The sequence below is a fragment of the Staurois parvus genome, unplaced genomic scaffold (genome assembly GCF_062004578.1).
Source record: "Staurois parvus isolate SC_StPar_1 unplaced genomic scaffold, SC_StPar_1.0 ptg000525l, whole genome shotgun sequence".
NCBI classification, from domain to species: domain Eukaryota; kingdom Metazoa; phylum Chordata; class Amphibia; order Anura; family Ranidae; genus Staurois; species Staurois parvus.
In genome coordinates this window covers 3,069,516-3,088,913 of record NW_028318321.1, presented here as the reverse complement: position 1 = coordinate 3,088,913, position 19,398 = coordinate 3,069,516, and the positions used below count along the sequence as shown (strand labels likewise).

At 40.7% G+C, this 19,398-nt stretch overlaps 1 protein-coding gene across 1 annotated transcript in view; it reads right to left on the bottom strand.

Moving 5' to 3' along the window:
• Window positions 1-18,708, bottom strand: part of GABRP (gamma-aminobutyric acid type A receptor subunit pi) — a 168,552-nt gene extending 149,844 nt beyond the window's left edge. Inside the window, exon 1 of the mRNA XM_089690278.1 lies at window positions 18,266-18,708. The gene's annotated coding sequence lies outside the window, so the exon portion shown is untranslated. The remainder of the gene's footprint in view (window positions 1-18,265) is intronic.
• Window positions 18,709-19,398: the final 690 nt, after the last annotated feature.

Here is a 19,398-nt window from a genome sequence, read left to right as displayed (position 1 = left end):
AGTTCCAGTATTCACAACTGGACTTGTGATGTCTGTCTTCTTTACCTGTTATACGGCCATCCCCTACTGGTCCCCATCACATAAGGACATTAAGGTCCCACCTACATTTCAGAGCTGGAGCAGAGAAGAGCACAGGCTGTCAGGAAAGAAGAAATAACATCAGTATTCCTCTCTCTCAAGCATTTCAAACTTTTCAGTACGAGTGCCGCATTATTTATTTTACAAGTGTTCATGGACTGAAACATTTCCTATTATAGTCACCCCTTTACATCAGGGTCCTCATCAGAGTCCCCCATTACATCAGAAGGGGAGACCATAGGCAGCCTCTGATGGCCCTATTTGTCAATCAGTGCACACTGAGCATAGGTCACTGACCCTAGCAGCTGGATAAAATCTTGTAGCTGACCATATGTCGCCCATGGGTCATAGTTTGGAGATACTTACTTTAGACTGTTCAAGTATTAGATCCTTACTATGCATGGAGGTGTCACCCAAATGTGATTTTTATAACCTGACTGGGGTTTCACTGTGAGCTGCACAAGTTGTCATATCTGCACGACTCATGCCAATTTGACAGCCAGGTCTCACTCTGTGTATCCTGAGTGTTGACAATAGCTCCTGTATGAAGGTAGCCTACAGTTGTGGAATAAACATTTTTGAGATGAAATTGTTCATAATTAAATCCTTATTAACTTAAGTTAGTTCCCTTTTTACGCCTTGTTTGTATTTATTTATTTTAATCATTCATATGTAAACTTTTTTATTTTTGTCCATTTTGTTTGTAAATTTTTTAAGCACCCCCATTAAAAAAACACATGATTAAAAAAGAAAAAAAAAGCCATCTTTTACTTGCAAATATCACTATGCTCTGTGTAAAAAATATGTATGCAACAGATGGAATTTCTCTTCATTCCTGCTCCAGAGGAGACATGACAAATAGACAGGGGAAATGCCCCCAGCAGGGACACAGACAACAATGAAAACCTAACAGGAATTCTAACTCTTGAGCTAAAGTTAACTGAACTCTAACTGGAGCTCTACAGTGAAGTAAATGAGGGTTATCTGTGGTGCTCATCAAATCCCCACTGCCCTCCCCCCCTCATCCCCGGTTCTTTCATTGGTCATGTTTGGTACAAATATTAGACTTGTGGCCTGTGAACCTGGGCATATTATAAAAAAGAGCAAATAGCAAAATTTTAAATTTGTATTAACATTTGTCCTCTGTTGAGTGGAGTCACAAGACTCTTCATACTTCACATGACACACAGTCAACTCTGATACCTTAGCTGACTCTTGACTGGTGGTGAGCTGTATACAGCAGACAGTATGCTTTAGTGAAAGCTTTATTGAATTCTACTAAAGGAAGGCATAAGGCAAGGTGAGGACCCTTTCCTCATTTTAGCCCCACTAGGAGCTATGTTAAACCATTCCATAAAATTAGAACATATCTGCCTAGACCTCAGTCTACATGGCATTACCGTGTTTCTACCATGTACCCTAAAAATAACATATGATATTATTTTATGACAGATTCAGAAAAGGTGATTTATTATATTCTCTCTACACCACTTATTGTTTTTGTGTAGGTATTTTCATTCTTAGGCCTCATGTGTATGCCCATGCAAGGCCATGTTTACCTGCACGGTGAAGCATAGGTGTTTCATGCATCCCTGTGCAGGCAGTCCCATTGATGTCAATTGGGATGCAGAGGCTGTACGAACACAGCCGCATCTCCCAACTTGACATCCATGTGGGTGCAGGTGCGCAGCCCTAAATGTGCACTGTGTGAGTTCGGGGATATGTATCAGCAATCATATAAATGTCAAATTGGAAGCAACTAAATGCAACTGAAAAAGCAAAAAGAGGTAGCACCGGCCTAGTGCATTATCGTTTAAAATATTTATTAAAAGAATAAAAAAGTAGGTATCATACTCACAATGGACAGGTTTCAGCGCTCTCACACTTTGAATGACAATTGCGCGGTCATACAACACTGTACCCAAACTAAAATTTTATCATTTTCTTCACATAACTAGGGCTTTCTTTTGGAGGTATTTAATCACCGCCGGGGTTTTTATTTTTTGCTAAATTGTAAAAAAAAGACTGAAAATTTTGAAAAAAAACATGTTTTTCTTTGTTTCTGTTATAAAAGTTTGCAAATAAATAATTGTTCGTCATAAATTTAGGCCATGTATGTTATGAATGTAATCTGCTACATGTCTTTGGTGAAAATAACCCAAATTAGGATGTATTATTTAGTTTGTAGGAAAGTTATAGAGTTCACAAACTATGGTATAGATCTGATTATTGATCAAGCCTGAAGTACTGACGGCCAATCTAATTTCTTGAGGTCCAAGAATGTCAGAACAGTACAGATATCCCCCAAATGACCCCTTTTTGCAGAGTAGACAGTCCAAAGTACTTCATAAGAGGCATGGCGAGTTTTTTGAAGTTGTATTTTTTTTGTCATAATTTTTCGGAAAATGAAAAAATGCAAAAAATTATTTTCACTATTTTTTTTTTTACATACTGTCACCAGTGCAGTACAGTGTCTTCATATAACTGGCATGGCAGTGATCGGGGACACTGACTGGTGACATACATATATATATATATTTTTTATTTTTTTATTATTTTTAATTTTTTATTACATTTGTTTTCTTTTTTTTTAAGATTTTTTTTCATATTTCACTATGTCCAAAGTAGTACAATGTTACCATAATAACATTGTACTACTTTGGGGAAGTGATCAGTATTTTTTTTTTTTTTACACAATTTGCTTATAGCAAAGAATTACTTTGCTATAAGCAAGCATTTACCTGAATGACATCGATTCATTCAGGGTTTTTTTTTTTTTTTTTGTGCTTAGCTGTGATTTGACCGCTGATTTTCACATGACATGTGCATGTGATTAGCTGTGACCATTCATAGCTAGACAGTAGTATACAATGGATGGCATGAATTAAGCCATCCATTGTATCAAACTGTCATGTGACTTGCTGTGATTGGTCACAGCAGGTCACATGGTACCGGCAACGGCGCCGATACTCAGATCTGTCATCGGCCGTGTCTGAGGTACATGGCTGGTGACAGATCACGCCGCTGCGCAAACTGCACATGTGCGGGAGGACACCATTTGGCGTCCAACCCGGAAATGCAGTACATTTTGCCGGCCGCCTTTTGGCTATTGGCCAGGCATGTACTGGTTAAGAACGGAGATGTTGCGGAGGTGAAGTCTACATGATTTGGACAGTGATTGGATTTGAGGCTGAAAGGACAGATGGGAGTCTATGATTACACCTAGCGAGTACCCTGGCATGAGGGGAGGGACTGATGATTGTGTTATTGATCTTGATGGAGAAATCAGAAGAGGAGGCATGGGCTGAAGGGAATAGTATGAGCTCTGTTTTGGAAAGATTTCGTTTGAGGAAGTGGAGTGACATCCATGCCGATATGTCACATAGTAGGTTAGTAATGTGAGAGGAGACTGAAGGGGCGAGGTGAGAAGTAGAAAGATAGATTTGTGTATCATCAGCATAGAGATGGTACTTAAAGCCATGGGAGTTTATCAAGTGACCAAGGGAGGAGGTGTAGATGGAGAAGAGAAGTGGTCCAAGGACAAAACTTTGAGGGACCCCTACAGAAAGAGGAAGTGGAGAGGAGGAGACAGAGTTATAGGTAACGCTGAATGAGTGCTGAGATAGGTAGGAGGAGAACCAGGAGAGAGCAAAGTCTCAGAGGCCAAGAGAGTTGTTTTTTTTGAGGAGGACGTGATAGTCAACAGTATCAAAAGCCTCAGAGAGGTCAAGTAGTAAGAGTATGGAGTAGTGGCCATTAGTTTTAGCAGTTCGTAAATCAGTAGTGAGTTTTAGTAGGGCAGTTTCAGTGGAGTGTAGTAAGCGAAAGCCAGACTGTAAAGGGTCAAGAAAGTTGCTGTCATAGATGTGGGAGCTCAGGCAATTGTAGACAAAGCGTTCTAGGAGTTTAGAGGTAAACGGGAGCGGGGAGATGGATCATAAGTTGTTCAGGGTGGTGGGCTCCAGCAAGAGTTTTTTAAGTATGGGAGTGATGTGTGCATGCTTTAGAGGGGTGGGGAAGGCACCATTAGAGAGGGAGAGTGTTATTATCCACCAGGTGGTGCTGCTGGCTGCCCACTTGACAGACCTACCCAAAGCGTGGAGTCTAAGTCCCGGTCTGTGCTTTCACCAGGGCCCCTGATGGTGGGGATGGACTTGAAACAGACCAGGACCAGGTCACGACCTCTGAGCAGGCCCACCAGTGGCAGGGGGAACCTCTGGGGATGTATTGGTACCGGAAGAGCCAGATGTGAGGAGGACGGCAGGGCCCAGCAGGATAGATTGCGAGCAGTGGTCCCGTGGGAGAGGCGTGGTACAGAATCGGCAGGCGGAGAATCGTCAGGTCACTCGCAGGGTCAGCAGGAGAAGTCAGTCCGTAGATAGGTTTAACAAGCCGGGGGTCAGGATGGGAGAGAGTAGAGTAGTCAGGACAATCCGGGTCAAAATGCGGGAGAGAGTAGAGTAGTCAGGACAATCCGGGTCAAAATGCAGGAGAGAGTAGAGTACTTAGGGTCAATCAGGATCAAAAACACAGGTACAGGATTCAGGAACTCAGAAGACCTTGCGGCAATCAGTGACAGTGCAGGGCATCTTTAAATATCGCGCCCTGCACTGTCATTGGCCGCCCAGGACGCGCCCCCGGGCTGTCATTGGCCGCCCGAGGCGTGCCCCCGGCTCCCACTGCGCATGCGCGGCGTCCTGTCATCCGCGGCTCACCGGGACCTAGTGCTTGTATCCCGGCGTGAGCCGTTGCCAGCGCGCATGCGCCGGCCGACAGGACGCCGCAATCCCTGACAGAGAGATTGAAGATGTGAGTGAGGGGACAGGATCCAGGGAGCAGGGAGTGAGACGGACTTCAAAGAAAACTTTAGTGACCTCTTCAGTAGTAGCAAGGCTAAAAGAGGAAAGGGAGGGAGTTGAGGGAGGTTTAGTACAAGGTTTAGTACAAGGTATGCTAAGTGGGATAGATGTCTGTGTAGCAGAGATGTCCCTATGAATTGCATCAATCTTGTTTTTGAAATGATTTGCAATTTTGTAAGCAGTGAGTGAGTTACTGGGTGGAGGTGGAGGTTGAGGTGGAGAAAGTAGAGACTTAAAAATAGAGAACACACTACGAGGACTGGATGACAAGATATTAATAATAGTGACAAAATTGGCTTGTTTCGCATCATGGAGGGAGGAATTGTATGTTAAGAAAGCAGATTTATATAGGGTGAATGCTTGCTGAGATTTGGTTTTACGCCACAATCGCTCGAGTGTACGACTATGTCGCTTAAGATTTCTGGTGTCATCAGTCTGCCACGGTTGTAATGGTCGGGACTTGATACTTTGTGTAGTTAGAGAAGCAAGTGAGTCTAGTGTGGATGAAAGTGAACTGCTGTAGACAGAAGTGGCCAGGTCAGCACAGGGGAGAGATTCTGTCATAGAGGCGGTCAGTTTAAGAGTGGAAAAGAGAAGGGTTCGAGTTGTGAAGATTTCTGCGGGTAACAGTTTGCTGCTTGGAGGGATAATCTTTCAGCATCCTATGGAGCCACCCTTACCCGCAGGGACTAGGGTTGTGTCTCCCTGCACTGCATTCTGCATAGTACAGTACAAATATGACTTTAGCAATGTAATACGTTGTATGCATGTTGTACACTGTAATTTCATTAACACTATTTCCAGGCCCAGTAAACATCTTTCACTGCAGCCCAACAGTAACAGTATTATTACACCAGTGGAGGATAGAAGGAAGAGTAATACATCTAAAAGATTTGCAGTACTTAAACAAGATTAGGTTAAAGTTGCCTTAGTGTAATAGGATACAATTGTGTGCAAACCAAACAACATGATACAGGAAAAAGTAAAAAAAAATTAATATTTGATCATATTAAATTATGTATAAAATGCATGTAGCGATACCCCTGTAGGAGCCAGCAATTTGATAGGTCCCTGAGGACTTTTCCCAACGTTAGCCCCATAGCCAGGCACACAAACACAGTCACTCTTTGGCTCAGTAAACAGTACAAGGGTGTTCACTTTTAGTGTTTTTATTTTCGTTTGGAATAACTTGGATAGGATGGGGACGAGTGAGATGCTCCAAAAAGAACTATATAAGATGAGGACACTAACTTTCTTCTTCAGCACTATAGCACAGTCCTTGTATGGGGCCATTAATCAACTTGGATTAATTGAAGCAGATAAAGGTGCAAACGTTCTTCCTTAAGCAGCTTGAGCAGAGTCCCTTTAGCACAGAACAACATGGACTGAGCTATGCACTTACAGCTGACTCTCTAGCACCAGAGGGGTGGCAGCAGCCCGCAATCTCTGGGATCTCTCACACCAGACTGTACTCATAAATATCCTTAGATGAATGGATGCCTCCTTCCAATGCCTTCCAGACATGTCTACCATTGACTTCAGACTAGATCCTCAGATGACAGTCAGCTTACAAGCCTCTCAGCTAGCCCAGCTGAGGCCTCACAAATGGCAAGCACATGGCAAGATCAAAAATGAAAATTTGAACAGCCGGCTACTCGTCTTCCCCAATGATTATCTTTATTGTATGGAGTAAGATATACAGGTAAAAAAAAGCCTTGTTTAGGCTCTGTGCCTGAAATGTGTTAGCCTATTGGAGGTCTAGTGTTCCTGTGGGGATCACCGTAACAGGCAGACCAGTCATTGCTGTGTTTCATGATGAGCTTTTTTATCATTGTCCTTTGTGAGTATATCACCATTCATTACTTTTATCAATACATTTATTTAGGTAATGTACTAGGCTGAAGCACCCTCTGTTTGTTTTCTTTACACACAGTGTTTTGGACTTCCCCAGTCTTTTGAGGGCAGCAAGGTGTGCAATATCCAATATCTTCCACAAGGATCCATAGTTACACCGAGTTCACCCCCAAGCACAGGAGTGTGTGTGTTTAGTATTTGGAGGGCTGTCTGTGTGTTACTACAGAAGGGGTCATCCTAGTGTTACTGCACATAGATTGTAATCTGAGTTTTTTTTTTAGCAGCAAAGCAGCAGATACACACATGTGGACTGTGCACTGTCTGTTCTGTAGGGCTACATACAGAATTTCTAACAGATTATGGGTCCAGACACCCACAGACACATCTGTGACAAAACTTTCATTTGCAAACTGGACAAACCAGAACTATCAGTCTTGGAAATTTAAGATGAAAATGCTGCTAATAAGAGAAGATATGTGGAAATGTATAAATGAAGTCAGACTAGAACAATCTTCAGATGAATGGATTGAGAAAGACCACAAAGCTCAGAGCACAATCTTTCTAAGCATAGAAGATATTCAAATCATACATGTATGTAAGTGTGAAACTGCTAAAGAAATGCGGGAACGATTACAAAAAGTGCACTGTCCTTTTTCCCAGAGTGTCACCAGAAAGATATCTGTGAAAAATATTCCTGCTCTTGAAACTAATCTTTTGTCAGTGAAGGAGCTCACAAAACAAGGCAATGTAGCAACCTTCCAATGATACAGTTGTGCCATCACAAAATGTGATATCTAACTTGCAAAGGCTAAAATTACAGATGAACTGTATCAGCTGAACTGCAATGAGGTAATTAATACTGCCAAAGAAAAAACTTTCAAACTGCATGCACACATGGCATAGACGACTTGGGCATAGAAGTTCTGACATAATTGTGTTGCTGTGGATATTTGGTGGTTTTTATAGCTTAGATATTTGTTAAATTGTTAGATTTTAGGACCATGTTCTGTTTTAGTAACTAAGCCTCCCCTATTAATATGCAAATTAACCAATTAGACTGGTTTATGAGCAGCACAGGAAGTTCCTTACAGGAAATTATGTACAGGAAGTGGGGGGAGGGATTAGGACTTTTGAACAAACCATGCACTGAGATAAATACAGAGTTGTTTTTGAGAGACAAAGAAGGACACACTTGTTCTGAAGATGGGTGAGGAAGCAGTTGGACTCTGAATGAGCCCTTGAGAAGTCTTCATTATGCATGCCTATAACATAGGTAGTCAGTTTGTGCAGGTTTTAGGCATATTTTGTTATGATTTGTGTTTCACGCAGTTGTATGTTCAGATTTTCTATTTAATATTTTAGGCTTTTATTGCAAGAACCTTTAATAGACGCCAAGAAAACAAATTGGGGGCTCATTCGAGATTTGTACTAAAGCTCAACTGAAGCAGACCTGTTTTTTGTGGTGTTTTCTGTTGCTTGTGCTAGGAAAAATTCTGTATACACTGTTTAGGAAGAGTAAGGCTGCAGGCATTTCTGGTGTCCTGGAGGAGAAGGATAGTACCTTACCTGCCTGGTCCAGAGACAATCAGTGGATATCTATTGCAAGGGAGCTTGCTAAGTATGCGCGGCCCCCTAGCGTCTGGGCCTAGATGCCGAGCAGCCGCACATTTGCGTTCTATTAAAATAGAACATATGTGCTGAGAGCGTGCGCCCTGCGCGCTCCCAGCACACATGTCCGGTACTCACGAAAAGGTCCCAATCTCCTCTTTTGATCGGGACCTTTCCCGATCATGTGATGGCGTGTCACGGCGGTCACATGACCCTAAACCCTGCCCCACCTACCAGCTTCTGAAACCCTTAAAGGGCCGGGAGGCGCCGGCGCCAAGGGGTTAAGAGGTGGACGCAAGTGGCTGGGAAAGGTAGATTTAGTCACATTGGGGCATATTGCTAGAAAGTGTCATACTATGAAGACTGGATAACAGCAGGCCAGTGTTGCCAGGACAGCACTGAGAGAAATGCAGGTTTATTTATTTTTGCTGGAAATCTATGCCTTTCTGTGAAAGTGTAATAAGGGAACAATGGGCACTGTTTAAAAGTTTTGCAGTTTGCAATGGGCAGATATAGAAATGTGAGCAGTGAGCTATGTTTTTGGCACAGTTGGAAGGAACATATAATCTGCTTTGTCTCTCACTCTTTTAAGGAAATGAACAACAAAGCGGTGGAGCATTCAGAGCAGATGACCATGTCAGATGGGATGAGATAGACCAAAAGAGGAGATGAGAGCATGAGGAAGATGCGGATGATTTCCTGATGGTGGCTGAGGTGGAGTGGACTTTCATCTGAGCATTTCCTTATAACCAGGAGGACAAGCAACTTTCATCTAGGACTTTCTTTCCATCTATGTTACACAGACTGTCAAGGACATTGATAACCGTGCTGAAAGGAATGTTGCAGCTTTCTAGGGACAAAAGTCTAATTGCCCAGAACTTACGGGGGTCGAAAGGGATTTTTTTATCCTCCCATTTACAATATGAAGGTTATTTCGTCCCTTCCTGGACAAAGGTTATAAAGCTGTTGAGAAATGCTCACATTCAAATTTGTCACATACCATGCTATAAAAACCAAGAGGTGGAATGTGTTGGTATGGATATTTGTTGATTTTTTTTAAGCTTATATATTTGTTACATTGTTGGATTTTAAGACTGTTAGAAAATAAATAAATTAACTTGTGAGCCACTGGAGTCAATATTTTAATCAGTTATTGTATTAGGTCGCAGGCTCCCTTATGCACCCTCATAAGATGTGCGCTATGAGAAGATAGTAAATAATGCGTTGCCGCGCTCTAACACTAAATGTATTCCAATGCAATTAGCTATTGCCGTATAAAGTGCATATTTGATGCAAAACTCTATATTGTGTTAAAAATGAATAATTAAATAATAAATAAATAAAATATATATTGGTGACAGCTTAAAAATTAAATAATCTTTAAATAATTAAATTGTGATCACAAATAAAAAGCAAATAAGATCTCCATAAATTACAAACCAGTTGTGTTAGACTACATCCAACAGACGAAGCTACATTATCCCTGTGGTGCAACGCGTTGGGGAGGGGCAGTGACATCACCTACGATACGGCGAGTACTGACAAAGTTTGCTCACACACCCATGAGGCTGATCCTCACCGCACCCAGTGGTTTTTTACTTAATAAGGGCATTTTTATCTTGTATAATGTGAGCGCATTATGGACGCACAATAAAAGCTTTGCATTATCTTGGATAAGGCACCATATATCTCTTCCTTTCTTTTATGGCTCATACGAGGACACATAGAGGATTGGAGTGAGGAGCGGTCTAAGGAGGGAGAAATCCCCTTATCCACACAGGCTCATACAGAAGCTACACAATCCCAGACATCAAATTATAGGCTGCTTGGAAGGAGAGTATATCATCATCTCATTCTCTGCTGAACTTTTATTCCTATTTTCATTAATTATTTGCACATTTACACATTGGACTTTTTTATAATTTCACTTTTCTTATATCTATGGATTTATAACACAATTGGTTTATAATTTATGGAGATCTTATTTGCTTTTTATTTGTGATCACAATTTAATTATTTAAAGATTATTTAATTTTTAAGCTGTCACCAATATATATTTTATTTATTTATTATTTATTTTTTTATTTTTAACACAATATAGAGTTGTTGTATCAAATATGCACTTTATACGGCAATAGCTAATTGCATTGTAATACATTTAGTGTTAGAGCGCGGCAACGCATTAGTTAATATGGATTTTAAGACCATGTGCTGCTTTAGTAGGCAAGCCTCCCCATTGCTATGCAAATGAACCGTTCAACTGGTTTATGAGCAGCACAGGAAGCTCCTTACAGTATATTATGTACAGGAAGTGAGGGGACAGATTTGGACTTTTGAAACAAGCCATGTGCTGAACCAAATACAGAGTTGTTTTGGAGAGACAAAAAGGACAACCTTGCTCTGAAGATGAATGAGCAAGTAGTTGGACTCTGAACAAAGTTCTGAGAAGACTCCATTACCAGAAAGAACCAAGTTAAGTAACTTTTTTGTGTGCCTATCACATAGATAGTCAGTTTGTGCAGGTTTTAGGCATTTTTTTTATGATTTGTGCTTTCTGCAGTTGTATGTGCAGATCTTCTGTTTAGTAAATGCATGTAAGCAGAAGTTCACCTTTTGTAACATGTTACATGTTACATCCATATTTGGGACCCGGCTGCGTCACTCATTCACAGTATTTTGAGAATGGGAAAACTACAAGTTCCAACAGCCTTTGCGGCTGTCAGCTTGTAGTTTTCAATGAACTATCACAACGCTCCACAGCACCTTGGTAGTTCATTGAGCATTCCTGAGAGTAAGTATCTGCTTGCCCGTACAGGATGTACAAGCATGCAGATATACTGACAGGTCGGGGGGGAACCTGCATGGCACCTGTGATCTGCTGATTGCTGGTGCAATGCTTTAGAGGCCCCAGAAACAAAAAGCAAAAAAATGTGCAGTTATTATTTTTGTTAAAAGGTGAACCTATCCTTTAATACACTACTAAGGTCTAAGCTTCATTGTCGTTTAGCACAAGAACCTTGGACACCAAGAAAAACAATAATAAAGAAATTAACTGAGAATGATTCTGCAAGTGGAATAAAATTAGTCCACGTGATCAAACAATGAAATGTACCAGTTGTATAAAAGGAAAAATGACAAGAAAAGCTTTTCCAAAGCATAGTAACAGCAGAGCTAAGAAATCTCTGGACTTAATTCATTCAGAACTATGCGGTCCAATGGAAAAATTGACTCCAGGAAAGAAGAGGTATTTTCGCACTTTTATAGATTATTACTCCAGGTATACTATATATCTGTTACACAACAAAAGTGAAGTACCAGAAAAACTTGAACAGTATTTGGCTCAAGTAAGCGGCAAGTTTGGCAAAATGCCGAGTGTATTGTGCACAGACAATGGAACTGAATATACAGGTGATAAAACACAAGCAATTTTTCAGAAAGAATGCCATAATATTTCAAACTACTTTACCATACAACCCAGAACAAAACGGGGTTGCAGAATGAATAAACCGTACTCTATGTGAGAGTGGAAGAACCATGCTGTTGGGTGCAGATATGTCAAGCACATACTGGGGGAGGCAATTATGACCACATGCTATCTCCAAAATCTACTACCAGGAAAATCAGCTCAGAAAACTCCTTATGAACTGTGGAATGGAAAATCCCCAAGCTTGAACCATCTAAGAATGTTTGGAAGCAAAACATACTTACACACCCCAAAAGAAAAATGTACAAAATGGGATTCTTGCGCAAAGGAAGGTGTACTTGTGGAGTACAGTGAATCTCAAAAGAGGGGACAGAATTGTACACTAAAACACAAACAAGGTAACCATCAGTAGAAGGGTAATTGTTGATGAAACTTATCTTTGTTCAAAATTTCATAAACTAACACAAACGCTTCAAACTGAGGGAAATTCCACATCAGTATTATTATGTGCAAATCAATCCTATTTCTTGTGTTTTAAACTCAATTTCCCAAAATTTTGAGAAAAGAAATAGGATTGATTTGCACATAGGTTAGTGAAGAGCAGCACTCTTTAAAAGAACACATGAAGATAGGCAACAAAGTGACACAGAAATAGATATGAATGCATACAATCCAAATATTGTAAAATAAAAAAACAGACAAGAGACTTCAACCAGAAAATCCACCAGAAACAATAAAGGCATCTCAGCCAAATGTCTGTCCTATGTTGCTCGCGTAGCAGTAAACCAGAGCCAGATTCATGAGATGAGATGCAAAGAACTGAGATTTGAAATTGAACTAATATAAGGAGTAGTTGGTAAGTGGGGCTGTTGGAATACACTGTATGTATTTTTGTACAACAATTATATAAACATTTAGTAGAGAAATGTTGTTCAACCAGTAGATGACAGTGTTTATACATTTGTTGTTGATATCTGTGTTAAAACTCCATGTCTTTTTCTCTGAATAACTTTCCTGTTTCCTGTTGAGCATAGAAACAGCAGATAAACACATGTGGACTGTACACTATCTGTTCTGCAGGGCTATGTACAGAATCTCTAACAGAAGGTAATCTGGATGTTACTAAACATAAGAGGTAATCTGAGCGTTGCCACACACAGGTGGTAATTTAGGTTTTACTACATATAGGTGGTAATCTGAGTGTTACTACACAGAGGGGTCATCTGAGTGTTATTACTCAAGGGTGGTAATCTGAGTTTTACTACACATAGGAGGTGTGACAGACCCTACCAGGACAGGGACATTTGGAGGGGACTGCAGGTTAGCCTCTTGCCTACTGACTATGGGCCCTGGCATTTGAGGGGGCTCTATTCTTTGGACGGTGTGTACCTGGGGACCTTTGGAGTAGATTTACTTCAGATTCAGGTCCATGGCTCACTGAAACACACAGACTCTGAGAACTGGGGAACCCAGATACAGATTTGGGGCCTCTGTGTTTTGTTGGGGTATAGAATCAGTAGCCCAAACCAGCACTGACTGCTTCAACCCCCTCCTAGACTCAGAGACTCAAAGCAGAGTATATTTGGCTCAAACTAACCTGATACTGGGGTCTCCTACTGGTATGTGTTATCTGTTTATTAAGGTGTTACGTGTTTACTGTTATTATGTGTACCCAGGGCTGCTGTTAGAAACTATGGAGCCTCATACAGCAAACCTGACAGGCCCCTCTCCGCTGTCCATTTACAACACAGTTTACTATGCTTCAGTTATGAATGAACACAGTGAATATACAGTACCAATCACTCATTGTGTTCATTCGGGAAAGGAAGGGGCTGGTAAATGTGACATATTTACTAGACCCTTCCCCCACTCTTCATCCTGAAGGATCCTATTTTGTATTTGGGAAGGAGAGGAGGGAAGCCAGCAGCACTGTGAGGGTGGAGGCACACAGGAGGCCTGGGCAACAGGGGGAAACATATGTTGCACAGGAAGGGTGATGGATACACCAGGGGGAAATTACTGATCCCCTGTATGGTTCTCTCTGCAGAAGCTGAAAGCCATCAGGAGGGAGAGGAGAAGAAGCCAGGTGCTTCAGCTGGTGTAGAGATAGCCATACAGAGGATAATTTTTAGGAACTGCCTTCCCCCTGCCAAGCTGATCACCCTCCCTGCACACATCCAATTTACCCAGCTGTCTGGGCCCCCCTGCTGTCCTGGGCCCCATACAGGAGAACTGGTGGTACCCCCTTATTCAGGACCCTGTGTGTACCCATGTTTGGCTATCCTGTCTAGGTGTAAAGTATCTTTCTCCTATTGTGTAATTTCCCCATTGTGTGCCTCCTAGGTGTGAATTCCCATTGCTAATTGAATCATCTATTGTTTCTGTTTGCTAATCCTGGAAATTTCTACAGGATGTGATTAGTCCTGTGTCAACTTTACTTCTTTACCATTGGGGGATGTTTACCCCAATGTGTAATATTTGTTTTATTGTTCATGTGGTGACTGCCCCTAGTTTTTTGCAGTTTATACAAAAAACCTGTATTTCTGTTCAATAAAGTAAGACCCAATGTACACGGGACATTTCTGAATGATGGGAACTGACTGCTGGAAAACGTAGGTTAAAAACATCTGTTTAGCCACGTTTGCATAATGCGTTTATGCGTGTTTGCGTTTAGAAGCTTTTTTTTAAAGATAAGCACAGGAGAACCTCCCAAATGCACAGAATGCACTAAAAAGTGGTAAATTATTAACTATTTCAGACTGTTAATTAGGTGTGAGTTGCTCATTAATATTTCTTTTGTTGCCAAAGGTGGGAAAGGTGTCTGCTGGAGTAAGTCATTAAGGTTACCTGGCAGGGGGTCTTCATGTGGAATTTGAAGTGTGAATGGTCATAAACATATCTTTTGTTTCCAAGGGTTGGAGAGGTCTGAGGTGTGAATTGGTCATGACATTGTGGGACAAGCTTGGTAGGAACATCCTGTGTTAAGTGTTTTATCCACCTGAGCACCTTGAAAACTCTTTGCATGTATTTTTCATGATGAAAAAAAGGCTCTGGACAGCATTGGGAACAGGAAGAGTTAAAAAAAATTCAAATGCAAACACTTATAAATGCGATTTGCCGCATTTAGCCGCGTTTACAAGCGTTTTGCATTTGAAACGCTGATAAAATCAATGTATGAATGCAAATTTGTTGCGTTGAAAAACAATGACTGTAAACTCAACTGCCTGTAAACGACTGGAAACGAAGATGTGTACATGGACACATAGGGAAACATTAGGGTGAGTTCAGGGACTGCTGAAAAAACAGCTCCTAAATGTGAGTTTTCCCTGGCCATGCGGGATCTCCTGAATGGTAGGGGTTGGGGAAAGACCTGGCAACCTACCCTGTAAAAGAGAATTCATGGAAAAAGTCACTTCCGAGTGACGGTCCATGCAATCGCCAAGCGTCGGATACAACTAAATAGATAGATAGATATAAACGTAAGTTTAGCAGCTGCAGTGTACATGAGCCCTTATTCCTTTGGTTTTTACCTCAACATCTTGTCTGTGTATGAAGCTTGGGGTAAAGGGTTGGTATTAGCTTTAGGTCTACTGAAAGGGTTTGAAGGGCAGGAGGCACCGCTTGGCAGAGGCACCCAGTCAGGGGTGTCAGGTGGCCCATCACAGGAGGTAATCTGAGTGTTATTATACATAGGAAGTAATCTGAGTGTTACTACACAAATGGATCATCTAACTGTTACTACACTGTGAGGTCATCTAAGTGTTACTTCACAGGGAGTTTTTTGAATGTCACTACAAAAAGGGAAGAATGTGAGTGTTACTATACAGTTGAGGCTATATGAGTGGTATTACACAGAGGGGGGCATCTGAGTTTTATTGCACAGAGGGGGCATCTGAGTGTAACTACACAAAGGGGGCATGTGAGTAAACTTACACAGAAAGGGGCATCTCAGTATTAGTACACAGAGGGGGTTATCTGAGTGTAACAACTGTGTGTGGGGGGGGGGTGTATCATCTCAGTGCTACTACACAGAGGAAGTCATCTGAGTGTTACGACTTGGAGGATTCATCTGAGTGTTACTACACACAGGGGTGATCTGAGTGTTACTACACATAGAAGGCCATACAAGTGTTAATACACTGAATTGGGCATCTGAATGTTACTACAAAGGGTTGGGTGGGGGGGAATCTGAGTGTTTCTACACAGAGGTGGTTATCTGAGCAGTACTCTACAGAAGTAAGAATCTGAGCTTTACTACACAGATGGGTTCCTAAATAGGGGAGTTTTGAAGTGTTACTTAAGGATTTTCAATCTCACTACAAAAGTTCCTTAAAGCTCATTCCGATAGACGCATTCGATTTTGCAGCAAAAAAAATCAGCATATTTTCAAGCCCGGTAATCACATGAATTGTACACTTCCATGGTTACTTATTTGCCCCATACGCGTGTAACCACTTATAGGTGTGGATACAGGCATACAGCAGTGGTTTCTGACTGCCTGTCATTCATTTGTACAGACTGCTGACCGCAGCTGTATGCCAACACCTGTGATTCCCAAACTCAGAAATACACTGAATTCTTGTGCTGTACATCTGAATGTGTCTGTGTGCATGAGCCCTAAAAGTACATTTATCATAAGTCAACAATGTCACTCTCCTGAAATGTGCTCGGAATTCAGACTTTTTCCTGACTTTTATTACGTTTGCAACTAATTAAACATAGAAGTCAGACTCAGCCAGGTAAGTAGTATTTTCAAAGGAGGCCAGCAATAGCTGGTGTACTCAAAGCATTCACAATTTCACAATTCTGCACCGACTTCACCAACTTCCTTCTGTGTTTCTTAAACAATGCTTTTCTCTATTAGCAATTCTAATTTAATGTATGTCCATTGTAAACAAATGTTTTTATGGTCCGTATTATAGCTGTGCATACACTGTATATATATATATATATATATATATATATATATATATATATATAAAACAGAACAGGTGACCTCAAAATGCAACCAACCTACATACACAGAGTTTTGCAGTTTTGCAACAGTGATCACAAATGAACATGTGTATCAGGAGCTTGTCAAAAAAGATATAGAAAATAAAGTTAATATAGCAGAAACTTGCATTTCTCTACACAGCCGACTTATCGTCCAGCAATCCAGCGCAAGACTGCTCACAATTGTCACTTTTAAACATACAGATCCAATCTAACTTGGAACAACAGTCTGCGCAGCAAGCTACAGAATATGAAATATCTCATTTTCTCTCCAGCTCTAATATTCTTTCTGATTATTTCAGCAGATTTGTCACATGCACTAACTTTCATTTTTTTATCAATAAATATTGTAAAGTGGTTAAAAAACAGTGTAGTCACTAAACCTTGTACCACAAGATGATCACAAGTGATCTAGGACAATTATTTGCTTCTACATTTGTTGAATGTCTGGGCAAAAATTACACAACCACTAAAACAATCATCAGGAGCAAATGTTTAATACTTAATTCTATATAGGTAATTATTTTCACTATGTAAATGTTTATATATCCATAATATACAGTAATTTTACATGCTGCCAAATCTGAATGATTTTACTTAAGAAACTGCAAACATATATATATATATATATATATATATATATTCGCTCTATAGCTTTATATTTTGATATTTCTATATGTATAGCTATAATTTTTTATATACTTTATATATATATATATATATATATACACACACAGATACATGCACAGAACATATATCATCTTTGTGTGTATCATTTTTAACAGTACATAAAAAACCTATATGGAGGTGTGTTCAAGTATTTTAGCAACTTTCTAAAGAATTCATTCAATAACTATTAATGTTATTTTTATTCGAAAAATGTAATGAAGGTACGATTTATGAAAACTGGAGTAAAGAAGCGTGATGCAGCTACCCATAGCAACTAAACTGACTTGATATTCGCCACAATACTAAACCAAAGCATAGAAAAGGGTTTTCTTCTGTCCCATGATCCAGTTTTTCTCTCTTTTTCCTTTGATCAGTTTTCCTAAACTTGCCCTCGAGATTTACTATCGAATTCTTTTCGAATGCAATTTTATTTAAACTGGGGACAATCGTTTAATGGCGTTTTTTTATTTTCTACAACATGACATTAGACAAATGTATTTCCCCCAGTCCCATAGTTCATTACCCTGACAAACCATCTGCCATTTCCTTGCACAGATTAGCATGTACTGTATAGACTTATCAGTGGCAATAAAAGTCTGTTTGAAAATAAATCAGACTTCTGAATTCCGTCTGGATGCTGCCTGCTATCCTAAACTGACCTAAATCCTCAGCGGAAAAGCAGATCCTTCCAGAATGTTACACATGCAGTTTTAAATATTAGCATATCAAAGATAAACGGTAAAAAAAAATAACAGTGAACATATAGGCATATAGTTACCTAGAGGAAGTTGATTTTGAACATGTCTTCTTACATGGCAGATGTAGTGAGATGAGGATGTTTGAGAAGCTTATCTTGTAAGAAGTTGTAACATAGAGATCCAGATTCTGGCAGTCTGCTGAGGTTAGTGCAGATCAGTGCATGTTGTTAGTGTGTTGGATGTGTAGAAGAGCCAGGCTCTGGAGGGTTTACAGCTGGAGGAGATAAGGGGGATGGCTTATGTCAGAAGAGATAGTCTGAGCTATAATAGGAGCAGTGGAAGTCTACAGGACAGGCTGGAGGGGTGGTGCTCTGTAACTATGATGGGATAAGGACCCAGTAGGTAGCTTTTTGCTCCAGGCTTGTGCATGCTTTTGAGAATGCTATACTAAGATGTGATTTGTATATTTTTCACATTTTTATTATTATACTAAGATGACTGGACATTAAGAACGTTATAATAACAGACCAGTTTCCCTTTTACTAAATATTTTCTAAACCTGCAAAGACATCGAGCAGAATAGACTTCATACCAGCCTAGTTACATTTGTGACCAGTGGTTGTGTTACTGTACAGTTGTAACAGTTCTCTTTTATTAGAGTAGTATTAAGCCCTCAATCAGGGGTGTATTTACCACAAGGCAAACAAGGCACTTGCCTAGGGCGGTACCTCCCCCCAGAAGAAGGGATGAAATAAGGGACACTCGCACCATGGGAACCAGGTGGGATCCGAGATCAAGTGGGCAGCTTGATGGTGTATGTAGAGCCTGACTCTTGTTCCTGGGGATGTCATGAGCTGCAAAGATGAGTGTCTATCTCTGGGAGGGGGAGTGGAAGGCTCTCCTGGGTGGGGGCAGGGGTGTTGCTGGTCAATTTCAGGCTTTCACCGCAGGAGGGGGAAGGGGGGTTGTGTTGGTTGGTGTCTGTGCGGGCAGACAATTTTTGTGTTGCCTAGGGCACTTCCAGGTCTTCACAGCAAAGAGTTAACATTGGACAGTGCAGTTTCCAGCCAGTCAGTTAGCATGGAGAATGGGGAGGGAGGAGTAGCGTAGTGTCTTGCTATCCTAGGCTATGAGGCATTTTCTGCATGCAAAGGTGACTCCATAGAATGCTGCTAGAGAAAAGAGCCACCTTGAAACAAGTAACCTAGGACAG